Source organism: Lottia gigantea (assembly GCF_000327385.1).
Source record: "Lottia gigantea unplaced genomic scaffold LOTGIsca_3, whole genome shotgun sequence".
Lineage (NCBI taxonomy): Eukaryota > Metazoa > Mollusca > Gastropoda > Lottiidae > Lottia > Lottia gigantea.
In genome coordinates, this window is record NW_008708986.1 from 538,872 (window position 1) to 553,100 (window position 14,229).

Below are 14,229 nucleotides of genomic sequence, written 5' to 3' on the forward strand. Positions count from 1 at the left end.
AAAGATGAATTTTGATTTTTAGACGAGTAAATCTTTTTGATATTTTGTTAATTGCTTGTTCCGGGTGACAATATTTAGAATTCATGCTGAATAGAATTTTTTATTGTTCAAATGAAGTATTATGATGCTCACACAAGCTTTCTGGTCTAAATGCAATAAAGATTTGGTATTATTATGGCATAAAGATAGCAAAGCATGATTATGCTTCAGGAAAATACACTCAAATCTGCAGCCAAGACTAACTTATTTTTTGTAAATAGATTAAGAACTTGGCCAGTACCCTAGATATTTATGAGTAGAAAGTTAATTGAAAAGAGAAGAGTACAGATGAATGTAAATCCTGGTTAAATCTCTAGTAATGAGATTTCATTGATTGTGAAGTTCATTTCATCATTCGAATCAATTATAAGAGTCACAAATGATATTAACAACTATTGGATTTACAGTGGTGTAACCTATTTTCGTGGATATAAGGATTCAACACCGAATTTCGTCAAAATTAAAAAAACAAAAATTTTTTTTTATGTCTTAGATGTTTCCTCAGATATTCTACAAAATAATTAAAATTGGTTTATTTCGATTTTCTTTATGAATCCTTCACTTTGACCCATATTTCATGAGCAACCAACTCGGCAACGGCGGCATAATGCATCACCTATTTTCGTGTATAATGTTTGATCTATAAATAAGTCTAGAAAAACATGTTGTATGGATACCGGGTGTTATAATTAACTTCTCTTAGTATTTATCTTTAATACCTATTCATTATAACTAGTGACAATTCCTTCAAAGAACTACGATTTTAGAAAATAATAGTGACTGACAAAATAAGATACGTAACGTGATTTATTTATAAGTCACTGAAACAACATAAGAATACAGTCCACTTTGTGTTCCATAGAAATTTTCTGCTGACACAGAATCCGCTAGTTGATCACGTGACTTCATTCGTTGGATTATATTCTAGCAGACGACACTTGGAATTCTGATTACCGATTGGGATAAATTCGGCCGATAAAAAATGGTGAAGTTTGGTAATAACTGAAATCCACCATTTTGTATTTGTCAAAGTATACATTAATACATTGTACCTTGCTTGAAAAAACTAGATTCATTCTACTAGCTGATATTGTACAGAAAACCCATGTTTATCAAAACAAACTAACGTGGAGGTCGCGCAAGGTCGCTCTTGTAAATTATTAATCGTTTCCGGAAATCCACGAATAATAGGTTTCCACGAAATTAGGTTACTTGACTGTAATTAAAAGATAGTTCTTGCTACCTAGATCATTTAATAGAGTTCCTAGTTAGAAAATATGATTTCTATTCAGCGTCATGACTTAAAAAAGTTATATCTGTCTGTCTGTCTGAAATCACAGGCTTAGTCCATCATAGAACAGAAAAAAAATGTACAATCTCTTTTTGTTTGTACAGTTTTCATGATGTGGGTTGTTTTGGTGCAAAAATTAAAGTACAGTTTGCTCAATGATAGAATTGTAATGACTGTTGGAGTAAATGGCTGTGGTATCAGAAACTCTTCTTGCCTTAAGAGTATCACCTATGTCTAACAGGCAACAAACAGAGATTTGATTTGTAAGTAATAAAATCTCAGATGATTTGTGGGGTGATATAAGTTATTGACATGTGTTTTAAAATATAAACTCTACATGTGGTGACAATTGAGGTCAAGGAAAACAACTTGTTATTGTCTTACATTATATTCTTGTTTATTACATTATATTCTTGTTTATTATTTAACAATTTATAACAGGTTGTCAATTTGTTTGTTTATGAATGTCAGAAAGACTCCCTACTCCCTGAAAACAGTGAGCCCAGAATTGGGTTTTATCTCTAAATTCACAAACATTCATAGTAATATTGTGAGTTATTTGGGCAATTCTTAAAGTCTACTTTATTACGATTTCTAATTATTAAAGTTTACTTTATTATCATTTCAAGTACCTCCACGATATCTTCAACGCTTCCTACCCTACTTTTAGTCAGTTCAAAGAAAAATTAAAAACAACCTTAATTCTACAAATCAGCTCTTCCAATCATATATTTAAGCACAATATTGATATAAAGTATGCCGGTAAGAATGAGTTCAAAGGAAAGTTAAGGGATGTCAAGTAGATCAATATCACACTATATCCAGTCTGGATATATAGACATAAGATATAAGAAATAATTGACTCATTAGGTAGCAAAAGTTGTATTTTAAAAACATGAAGGTGTTCCCTCCAGAAAGTGATTTATCTGTAAAATGAAAGTAGAAAATAAATAAAGCTGTCAGATATTAAAGTATATATCTTATCTTTACCTGACACACTGGCTAGTTTCAAACAACCTGTGAATTGACATGAAAATCATGCTATTTGAATCATAAACATGCACATCAAGAATACTGGCCAATGTAGCAATCCTCTATTTATGTAATTTCATGTTTATAGTCAGGTTTTTCATCATTTTTAACATTGCCATGCAAGTTTTTGCTTTTGTCATCAAAAGATTTCATTAAATAATTTATAAGAATTATGACACATACTTGTAGAAGCAGAGTTTGTGTGATAAAAAAAGTTTGGATTGATAACATGTTATTTTCAAAGTAGACGTTCTTAAGAATTAAAAGGGAAGTATGAATCATGACTTGCTTGAATCTGTTATATACTGAGTTTACAAACACACTCATATAGTGGAATGAGGTGTTCTACTTATTTTGGTTGTGCCTAATTGCAATAAATTCTTTAGACTGAAGAATCCACTGAAGAATCTCCTTGTGGATAATCTTGTCAACCAGTGAAACCTCAAACTAGGTCTGTCATTCAAGTACTGAAGTAAGGGATAAAATCTAATAGACTATAGAGTTCATGTTAGAAATATTATGACATGTTAATGTATTAATTATAAAGTCACATTTATAACTATTACCTGTGTTTTAATCAATATGAAAACTGTCCTTACAGTCTTTGATGTTCTACTATATAATCAATAATCATGTGCTACAGTTTAATATTATTGAATTGAGGATACACTAATATTATCTGCATACTCATACAATGCTATCACATATAGGTAATATCAATAATCATATAATGTAGTTGAATATTATTTAATTGAGGATACATTACTATTATGTACATAGCATACATTGTTATGACAAAGATACAGGTAGTATCAATAATAAATACTGTAGTTGAATTTTATATACTTGTGGATACATTGCTATCACATGAATACAGGTATTATCAAAAATTTTAATACTGTAGTTGAATATTATATATAGTGGATACATTGCTATCACATGAATACAGGTAATATCAATAATCTTAATACTGTAGTTGAATATTATATATAGTGGATACATTGCTATCACATAAATACAGGTAATATCAATAATCATATACTGTACTTGAATATTATATACTTGTGGATACATTGCTATCACATGAATACAGGTAATATCAATAATCATATATTGTACTTGAATATTATATACTTGTGGATACATTGCTATCACATGAATACAGGTATTATCAATAATCATATACTGTACTTGAATATATATACTTCTAGATACATTACTATCATATAAATACAGGTAATATTAATAATCATATACTGTACTTGAATATTATATACTTCTAGATACATTACTATCACATGAATACAGGTATTATCAATAATCATATACTGTACTTGAATATTTATACTTCTAGATACATTACTATCATATGAATACAGGTAATATCAATAATCATATACTGTACTTGAATATATATACTTCTAGATACATTACTATCATATGAATACAGGTAATATCAATAATAAATACTGTAGTTGAATATTATATACTTGTGGATACATTGCTATCAGTTATAATTTTGGAGGCCAAAATGAAAATTCTGTAAAGGGCGAGGTATGGTAAGAATGCTAGGTAAAAGGTCAAGTTTATTTTCATATCTACTAAGACTAAGTAAGATTAACTTTGTCTTATGATAGTATTTGTTGGTTTAAACTAATAGATAGAGAATTAGTTGCCAGTTCACTTCCATGTTTATTGTTTCTACCTATTCTACTAAGTTTTAGGGGGTCAAGTAGTGCTCTAGTAAGTGTTCCTCTTGTTGACTTTAGCAGTCTTAATCTTGATTCTTACAAAGCAACGATTAGGTAGTCAAATTATGATAATAAGCCTTCTTTCTTTTTATAGCAGTTCGAAATTATTTTAAGAGAAAATGTGATTTTTATCTTTCATAACGTACAAGGGTAACCTTTGGAAGAATAAATTTCATCCAACCCATGCCCAGATATTTCATTCATTATGTATTAAACCATTGCCTTGAAGAAAGTTCTTCAAAACTTTGCTCCAAATAATTTTTGAAAATAGGAACATTTTAACTCATTCACAGATTGTTCCTGGACCTGCAAGGCAATCAGTATTTTTATCATTGACTCATTGTGAACATGTTTCAATTCACGATTAGGAATTTTAAAATAGGAAATGAATAGATAAACTGAAAGAAAAGAAATCTACTCTGGAATGCTGATTGTGATAACTTCGTAGATAATGATGATTTACCCTCTGAATAATTCCATCCTCATCTTAAAGTATTTAACATGTAATTTTCTGGCCAATTGAGGCCATTTATCACTTAATTTAATCGGAAGTAGCTTAAAGAGGTGATTTATTTGAAAATCTTGTAATGAATGGTTTCAATAATTCAACATGTGAAACTGTTGTATAGAAATTCTTATGCTCAAATGAAAATAGATGTTAACCTCAGGCAAGGCCACTGGCAGCTGCACCGAAAGCAAGTTTTATGGGCAAAAATCTCATAAATAGGTAAGAGATTCGGGAAATCTCAGGTATCTCGCTCATCCTCGCATGTTAACCTGGATCCGCCACTACTGGCAATCAAGTTATGTAATTAGAAGTGATGACGTGCTATATTTGTTTGATATATCCCTACATAGCCTGATTTTGACCTTATTAAGGAGTTAAAAGGGTGATTAGTGAAACTCTTAATGTAAATAGGATTAACTATAATCTAACTGTATTATTTATAGAGGATATTATTGTTGGTATATGGGTGTTGGGTTATCTAAGATTATAGGTAAGATATGGTTGTTAAAGATTTCTTGAAATATGTACTGTTTCAAAGCCTTAAAAAAATCTTAACATTAGACTTGGGAGCTATCTGGAAGGGATGTGAGGTGACAAGTCTTAGAGTGATATTAGGTGTTTTGAAAGAGTTAGGATAACATGCCTTGATAGCAACTCTTAAAATTGTTAGAGTTACAGACTTGGATGCACTAGGTGAGAGTATATTTGATAAGGTAAGAAAGGATTCTATGTTTATCAAGTCACAGGGTTGCATCAGGTGTTCCATACGAGTTGTCATTGACTTAACCAGTTATTTAGGCAATGGTGTTCAATGATCTAGACATATTTGTTGCCAGAATCAAAAATAAAACTTTTTCAAGGCCATCAGGTAGTTCACTTTTATTTTTCTTCACAATTCCATTTCTAATTATATTTGCTGAACTAAAAGAATTTAAAGAATTCTATAACAGGTTTCCTCTGTGTGTTAAAAGGTTGAGTATTTGTATAATTGTGTTAAATTGTTCAGTAATAGCCTTGATAATGTAAAATAGATTAGGTGAATATAAAAGAAAAGTGAAAGTAGAATAACAGGTTCTGACCCAAGGTTATGATGGGTAGCTAAGTACAAAATGATGTAAATATACAGTTATAACTGTCAAAACAATCTTGGTATGTAAGGTGTGAAAAAAGTAGTTTATTTCTTGTAAAAGTTATTTTGCAGAAGTGAATTTATTTTGAATAATAATACAGTGTTATTTTTAATTGGCTTTGAGATAAAAACAACAATCTTATACATACCATACTTATATAGTAAACTTTGGTATATATGTTACAGTAAATCTCTGTAACCAGTGAATTCATGAAATAACTGGAATTTTCCTGTTTCACCTTTGGACTTCATGAATTTACTGAAATCTCTGAATTATTTGGCAGTAACTTCATGAAATCTTTGTTACAATTTAAAAGACAAACTCCTTAAATATTGCTCCTTTAGGTATTTCAAGAATATTTTTTGATCTTATTTATATACAACAGAAAAAAAAAAATAATTCATCAAGTTTTTTCAAGAATTGCACCTTCTTGTGTTTAAGAGCTAACAAATGAAGATGTTTCAAGAACAAGGGCAATAACTGTTTGATGTTCAATAGGATTTATCCTTGGATGATAATAAACACATGCATCAAGTTTCGTTTAATTCCATCAAGAATTGTGCCTTCTATAGTGTTTACAAGTAAATGTGGACCGCCAGACATCGGCAACGACAATATATGCCCCCCCATTTCATGTGGGATATAAAAATGTGACGGCTGAATGTACTGATAGACAGACTAGCCTCTTTCATTCAGTCACTATTTGTCTATGTACAGCTTCGATGAAAGATGGTGTGGACAGGTTGCTTAATATATTTGTAATTGACCAAGGGTACAGTGGCTATTGAATCTGATTGGTTGTAAATCCACATCCGTTTTGAATTGATTGAAATAATTCAGTTATGACAATGTCTTGGAATTTTAATTCTGGCAGTTATTTTAGTGATTTCATGAATTTTGCAGTAAAATTGTGTACATTTTTGAAGAGAATTCAGGAAATTACATAACTTTACTGGTCTGTAGTAAATTTGTGTTATTATTTTGTGTAACACATGAAATTAAGTAAACGAAAGCATTAGGTTGCCTTGACAATAATGAAAAATATCAAAATTCCACTTGAAAGCATTTGATGTAATATTAATAGCCTGCCTGTCTGTGTATAAACTAATTCAATTTCAACTTCATGGAAGCAGAAATATGTCATGATGCCCAACTTTTAAAGTTATAAATAATTTGTTTAATGCTCAGAAAACTACAAATACAACCAGGCTGGTGTTGGTTTGTAGTTCCAGACTTCCTGGAATGATGCTTACAATTTGAAATGAGCTGAAGAATTAAATCACATTAGGTGGAAAGAAGGTAACTTGAAATCGGTTAACTATTTAGTGATTTCTTCAATCTTTTTGAATGATCTGGATCATCCTCAAATTGTTTGGGTTGTTTTTGCACAAAATTTTAGCGGTCTCTGATTAGATTATCTGTGCTTTTTTTTTTAGAGTCTTTAATGAAGATATCAATGTTGGTCACTCCTATTACACATTACTAAATACTAAATAATAGGCATATTCCACTAGATTCTGTAGAAATCATGGGTGGTTTCAATTCTAAAACAAGTTGTAAGATTATTTAAGTCAGGTAAACTATTTAACAGTATGTACATAGTGTACATATACAAATTCACTTGACTCAGTTAATTGTAAGTTAATTTTGAGGACCACCCTAGGTTAAACAAACTTCTTTATTTCGAGTATACCTGCATTTTTTACATGTTCACATGTACATGTTTTGTACAGGTGTGAAAATGAAAGTAAGAAGAAGAAATTAAATGAAGATCTACAAGGGAGATACAATTGGTTACGATATTGGTTAGAATTTTGTTGGGTGTTTGACATGTTAAGAAAAAAGCTGTATTTCTGCAATTCATGGCATGAAATTACTCCATTACTCTTGAGCATGTATCAAAATATTTGTTCCAGATGGCAGCAAGATCCTAGCGTGTAGCACTGTGACAGAGCTTCCTTCAATGTCATTCCATATTTGAAAGTGAAAATATTTCACAGCTGGTTGGGCATTAGCAGATAGAAAGTGGAAGAATATTTGATCTTGAAAGGACATATTAGACTGAAGTTTCATGATGTCAACAATGCAATTAAAAAAAGGGAATGTTGTATCATATATAAGTAAGGTTATGTTGTCAAGAAAATTCCTTCCAATTAATAATGAATAAAAAGGTCTAGAAGTTAAAGTGGGTTATTGAAGGTTATAATAATGTAGGTTTACACCTGTTGAAGGTTTTTACTCTATTCACCACTAACCACCTGTCTCAGTTTCTCTATCTATACCATTCTGTCTATTGTTATTGTACTCTTTTATTATAGACTTGAATAGAAATTCACTTTAAAGGGACATATTTAAGTATTAAGTTTGTGCAATATAAATTTATTCAGGGATGTTGAAATGGCAAGATTCTCCAGACATGTCTGACATTTGTGACATTGATATAAAATGTTCAGATCTAAAAGTATAGTTCAGTAATTATCTGTAAAAGAGAAATTTTGATCGACAAAAGTATAAAAGCATAGATTTATAGCACTCCTTCCTTGAATAATAGTGATAAAATTCAGTTCATATCAAAACTTGAAATTTGAAATCCCATTAGTTTGCTATACATAGATACACTCCTGATAAGTTTTGTCTCATATATCAGCATTCATAATTGAATCATTCTTCATTTTATATAAGCATTATGCATTATAGTCTGAGGCTATTCACTTTGGATGAAACCACACATCTATTTATTTGGTATTCATGTATCTGTGATATGTTCTTACTAGTATCTGATTTTTTGAATAAATGCAGCAACAAAAGTCGGAGCTAAAATTATCAGGATGAAGAAAAAATATGACATTGTGAAACAATGATACATATAGTTTTTCAACTTCCACTAGAATTCAGCCTACTGATTATGATTTACTGTTTCTTTAAGCTCAGATCTAACTTTACTAATTGTGTTGAGAAATATCCCTTTAAACATTGTTAGTAATATGACTAGAGTGTGGAGGTAGCTGAAGTCGGTCTGATTGTATTTACATTAGTTTCAGTACAATAGAGTTATTATCAACCTGTTACTTTCATTCATATCTTATACTATTAGATAACATGGTGGGCCAGTTGATAACATGGTCATAGGTTTTCGTGAGTTGGATTAATGACTATTTTATTATGGTAAGACATTAATATTGATCTTATTGTCATGATGTCTAATCGTTTTGAATGTAAAATTTTATCTTTCACACTTTCCTGTAGAATTTTGATTCCCATTAGCCAACATAGGTTTTTGGTTCTATCAAAAATTGAGATCGTACAATTTATATTTTTGAATTAGATCAGCCACAGACGCTGCTGATTGACAATATTATTATTTATATATGAGTATAATGTGTGATTACAGAATAAAAACTGATTAAGTTCATGGCAGTCCTTTCATTTATAAGTTAAAAAGACCAAGTCTGTCTTTGACTTGAAGGAAAAGATTCTATCATGAATAATGTCACAGCTATGCCTTCTCTTCAAAATATATATATTATGTAGAAGTATTGAGTCAAGGTGAAACTAACCTAACAACTATAAAATCTATTCTTAAACAACACCTGTATTTTCAGACTTGACATTCCAATAAATGAATTTTAAGACTTACATTGCTGTACAACTGAGAACATCTGATAAACAAATGAATGGAACAGTGAAAACTCTGTTGTTATTGATATACATGCTGCAACCTAATTGTTCTACCTCTGTTGATATAATGAATATGTGTATTTCTGTACATGTTGCCTCTGAATACAATTTGTTGATCGAGTTCTGATGAGCCTGTTGATTTTTCACTTTCTCTATGTCAGTGATGAAGGGTGAAGTTTAGGGGTTGTGTTAGATGGTGATGAGAACATAGTCTCATGAAAGCACTGGCCTAGGTCACAGTGTTAGGTACTGATATAGAAAAAGGATCTTGTTGTTGAGTTGAAAAGAGGCTCTATGTCATACAAGAAGATGATTAAAACCAATCTTCAGTTGAAACAGATAAAATGTAACTTGCTGCTTTAGTAAAGTTTCTAGTCCAAATTTAATAGTAACCCTTCATTTCATGAAAATTTGTCTGTCTTTTCTTTATTAGATTTTGGATGGCTAATACCATAAATGCAACCATCTTCACAATCTAAAGCTATTACAATATTCCTCTTTACCTCGACTGTAACAGCCACCTTACTTGTTCTTACGATTTGATTGACGATATATAATTCATTCAGAGCTCGCGACAGAAAGACTTTGGACACTACAGGTTTTTGTTTACAGACTTTCTGTTGGGATCCGTTTGGCTATATTCGCATACGTACAATCCATAATCAAATTGCTGCATTTCCAAACTTTCGTAATACAAGAAAAGTGGCTAATGAAGTCAGTGTAATAGCTTGACATTTTGAAGATAAAATGCACCCTGTGTAACTTGATTTATACATGAACACCTTTTGGTTCATGGGAAATTAACAGTAATGTACAAGGTGAGAAAGAAATTATCTTTAATGAAGTAGAAAAATTCTCTTAAGAAGATCTGAATGTTTTATTCTGATAAAGAAATAAAAAATATTTAATTAATTTTCCCTCTGTAAAGCCATTAATGTTATTTCAAATCAGAATATTGCCATGCGAGTTGTTTTCAGTGGATAGTAATGGAACATTTGAATAATGTTCGAATAAAAAACTTGTTTGAATATAAAGTTCTCTTGAATGATTTTTGTGTAACCATTATTAGTATGGAGTGATCTCTAAACCATTTCATTGAATACATGTAGTCTATCCTTGATTAAAGCCTTTTAGAGCTTGGGTCAAGGTCGGGAGTTGAAATTGAAAAATTAAATTTCATTCTGAATATATTGGTATCTAGTGCATGAAATAACTATTATTCTAAAACCTTTTTTATTGACACCTGTCCCAGTGTGCATTCATAAAAAACAATCTACGCTTTTCATATAAATCAGAAAATACTTCATTTCCATAGAAATAAGAGCATTAAGTCTTTTCAATTGAAATTCATGTCTGTTGCATACAACCTTTAATGAAGTTAAATCCCTTGTGTACATTTATGTTTATTCTGATGTAATTGTGTGATTTTCAATTTACAGTCATATGAAATATTTATCTTTATAAAACCTTTTTGAAAGAGAAGAATTTGATGTTTTTATTGTATTGTATGAAATAGTAATAAAATAGAGTGGCTGAATGGGTTTTTAGGGATTAGAGAACCAATAAGACAGGTCAAGACGATAACAAGCTGATTTATATTTATCCTATTTGGGTGTCAGTTTAAGGGTTGAATATCATGGGGTATTGACAGTTTGAAGGGTTCGAATTTCAATAGGTTAGAACATTTAAAGGCATGAATTTGAAAAGATAGAACAGTTTTAGAGGTTAAATAGTTAGGACAACAAAACAACATTAAATTATTTTCAAGGTAAGAGTTTATCGTATTGTTAAACAAAACATGTTTTTTTTTTATTATCTCTTTTTTAATTTTTTAATTTTGAAATCAGATCTGAAGAATAATCTTCACATCAAAATAACAGTCAGATAATGTAATGAATTGGGAGTTTTACATCCTTTGCCAAATAAAGGATCAATTTCCGACTGTCAATGTACACATTCTTATGACTAGACTCTTTATCTAGGAAAAAAAGGTTGACTAATCTCTTCCTCTTCCCATGATGAAAGTCACACTTTTGGCAAACATACTGAAACGATCTTAGCTTAAGCGGCCCTTATAAAAAAAATTGAAAGAATGTCTGTACCGATCACCTGTATCACTTGCTGGGTGGGCTGGCTAAAACAGCTACACAACATCCCTGTTAGGTATGACACTAACAATTCCTAAGCTGTGTTTAATGATAAGACAATAAGGTATATATATTTACAGTATGTAATATTGATAACACTGTAAACAGAGATAAAGTAATAAATAAATGATAAGACTATATCAAGGTGTGAAAACTGATAGTTTCAATTTATGATTTCATGTTAATATACCAGCTTTCATCTGAAATATACCTTATGGAACACTCTTCAGATATTGGGTCTTAAGAGATAGAGTTGTCAAATATTTGTCTTACAAGCTGATGGCGCTTAATTTCAGCTATATTTTAAACTCTTAAGAATTGAAAAAAATCAAGTTCAGTTCTCCTAGAATGTAACTAAAAGATAGTTGTTTCTTCAACTTTACTCAGTTATTAAAATTCTCATATTCTCTTATTCCTGTTATTAGAGTACCTTCTTGTAATTCCTGCTTATTCCGAAAAACTGAACAATCTAATGGCTTTTTTCATTCCTGATTTATTTTATCCTTGCATCAGTTACAAAAACTTTCAATACTATGACATTCTGTATGATCCAAATTCAGATACTCAAAGTGGACCTGACAAGCAGAAAAAAATGTATATTTAAGTAATCAGCATGCTCCATAATCTGACATATTTGATGAAATCACACTGCATGTCAGACTACTCAATGTACACTGTATTATTTGTCAATATCCTCTCATAATTTTGATATATGAATCATTATTGGTAGTGGAACCATCACCAGTTTATATCAGAATCTCAATTACTAGTTTATCACTAGTATTAAAGTAGTCATTCAGATAAACCACTCTATTCTAAACAGATACCTGTGAATATTTATACAAGACATTTCTCCTGATTCCTGGTTGGGGAATTCCTGGCATTCTTCAAGAAATCAGGTGCTAGAATTAATCACTTTATGTATACTAGTCAGCAGCCAAATTATCCAAATGGCTGTTTTATGATCTTCTTTGATATGAACAGTGTTATTTTACTGACTTTTATTTATTTTCAATTTAATTGAAATTTGAAAATAGATTTAGAAGTTGTCTGGAATGTTCTTATTATGCCTGATATCTGTACATTTATTGCAATAATCAGAAACCATCAAAACGCTTCACAACGCATAGTTAACTAATGCAGGATATTTCACTATGACTGGTGTCATTAATGAAACTGGTAAAATTTATCCTTCTGGAAAACCTGATGCTATTCTAATATAATATTTCTACTTGGCTGCCAAATAAAGCTGATGATTTTATTTTGATATACCAATGTATAAATTGGACTTTACAAAAATAAATGTATTATATCAGATTAACATCTTGGATGTAACCTTTTTGATGATAATAACCTTTGTGGTCTAAAAGATAATGGTTTATTTTGGCACCTTCCAGGCAAGATCAGAATATAATAACAGATATCTAGTGCCCAACGATTTCTGGTAGAATTCCTTCCTATCAAGCTTGAAATTACCACTCCATTATAGAACCTATTAGAAACACAAATCATAGAGGCCATCTGGCGGAATTCCATTCTCTCTTTTTCCCATTATCCTGGTGTCTGTTCTGTTTAAATGATTCATTGAATTATTGAATATTTAAAGGGTGGTTGAATCAAATATATTTGACAGAATGAGGGGGGATCCCTTTTAGTGGAACAATGCCCTTACTTGGAATGCATGCCAATGCTAATTATAATAGTTAAATAAGAACTTAAACCAGTTGCAGCATCAAGTAATGTTAAAACTTAGCAGAATATAATCAGAAAAATATAAATACTATATATCATACCACAAGTTTATGATTAATATGTTTAAAATAATTGATTTCTTCAGATTAACAGGATTTATCAGACTCACAATTTGATATCTAGTCTATATGTAAACTCTACCATATCTATATTTATTACACATCTATATAAATCAAACTCTTTACATGTCAAAAATATTACCATAGTCTATCTAGGATCTAGAAATATACAGAGATGACTACCTTGTTATTATGACTCTAAATTATTTTGGCAGTCTTTCAATATTAATATTTAATAAATTCCTGAAAGCTCATTACTCAAAAACGAGTAGTTGATCATAGTTTAAGTTGTTATTTGTGTATGATTAACATCATTTAAGAATGTTGGGCACAATTTTGCTGCTGCTTCTGAGCAATTGGTTGCCCAATTGTTTTCGCCCACAGATATCTTTGTAGTTTAGGCTAATTAAAGCAGTTGTACTCTTTCAATCTCAAACGAAAGTAATCAAGTTATTCAAGTCTTCTCTGATTTTGCTTTCAGTTTGGTCAGCATCAGCCTGCATCAGCCAATAATTTCTAGATGTGTCTCCAATTTATATACCAAAATAAACACACAGACAAAATGCACTAAAATAGGTGAATCCATAAAATGTTCATGAATTTTTCTATTGAATGATATGATAAGAGATTCTAGAGAATTTAAAGCATGAGTCAGAATAAGATAGGTTGTAGTAAGAAAGTAATTAACAAGAGATATTCTGTTTGTCTGCCCATCACCCATTGTTATATCATTGAAATATTGACATTGTACTCAAATCACAAAATAGAATTACAAGATTTACTTGAATTCACCCAGTTTCTTATTTGATCAAAGTTACCATTAAATCGTTAAAAACTTACTA